We start from the raw sequence: 1416 nt of genomic DNA, 5'->3' as shown, positions 1-1416 counted from the left end.
AAGTATGTGGAAAGCACAGGAGTTGCATCCTAAGGGTCAGTAGGGAGGCATGAATGTGACTCCATCATCATGGCCTTGATCCACAGGGAGACTTTGAAAAGAAGAGGGTGCTGAGGACCAGAGTTAGGGAAGTTTGTTCAGACAGGTCAAGAAATCAGAGAGAGAGGCATCTGTGAGTGCCCCATGGTACAGAGTATAGAATCCCTGGTTGACATCCAGGTTTCCTGCAGGATTGGGATCACTGGTATAGACCACACAGAAGGGAAACCTTTGGAGAGGACTTCAGATGCAAACAGGTCTACAAAGAATATGAAAAGGAAAGCAAGCCATAAGGCTAACAGGCTCATGAACAAATGCTCAAACTAAGCAGCCATCAGACAAATAGAAATTAAAACAAAATTAAAGGGGCTTCCCTGGAGGTCCAGTGGAGCTCTATGATTCCACTTCAGGGGGTGCAGGTTTGATCCCTGGTTGGGGAACTAAGATCCTACACACTGCATGGCCCAAAACAACGACAAAGACTAATGCAGATATATCGTTACACCTATTAGACTGGTGAAAAAAATTTTAAAGCTGAATAAGACCAAGTGTTGGGGTGTGTGTGTGAAGCTGTAGGTTCAGTTCAGTTCAGTTGCTCAGTTGTGCCTGACTCTTTGCAACCCCATGAACCACAGCACGCCAGGCCTCCCTGTTCATCACCAACACAAACCCATGTCCATTGAGTTGGTGATGCCATCCAACCATCTTAGCCTCTGTCATCCCCTTCTCCTCCTGCCCTCAATCTTTCCCAGCATCAGGGTCTTTTCCAATGAGTCTGCTCTTTGCATCAGGTGGCCAAAGTATTGGAGTTTCATCTTCAACATCAGTTATTCCAATGAACACCCAGGACTGATCTCCTTTAGGATGGACTGGTTGGATCTCCTTGCAGTCCAAGGGACTCTCATGAGTCTTCTCCCACACCACAGTTCAAAAGCATCAATTCTTTGGCACTCAGCTTTCTTCACAGTCCAACTCTTGCATCCATACATGACCACTGGAAAAACCATAGCCTTGACTAGACAGCCTTGACTAGACAGACCTTTGTTGACAAAGTAATGTCTCTGCTTTTTAATATGCTGTCTAGGTTGGTCATAACTTTCCTTCCAAGCAGTAAGCATCTTTTAATTTCATGGCTGCAGTCACCATCTGCAGTGATTTTGGAGCCCAGAAAAATAAAGTCAGCCACTGTTTCCCCATCTATTTGCCATGAAGTGATAGGACCAGATGCCATGATCTCAGTTTTCTGAATGTTGAGCTTTAAGCCAAATTTTTCACTCTACTCTTTCACTTTCATCAAGAGGCTCTTTAATTCTTCTTCACTTTCTGCCATAAGGGTGGTGTCATCTGCATATCTGAGGTTATTGATATTTCTCCCAG

Source organism: Budorcas taxicolor, chromosome X (genome assembly GCF_023091745.1).
Source record: "Budorcas taxicolor isolate Tak-1 chromosome X, Takin1.1, whole genome shotgun sequence".
NCBI lineage: Eukaryota > Metazoa > Chordata > Mammalia > Artiodactyla > Bovidae > Budorcas > Budorcas taxicolor.
The sequence above is the reverse complement of the archived record's forward strand: the minus strand, read 5'-3'. Positions refer to the sequence as shown.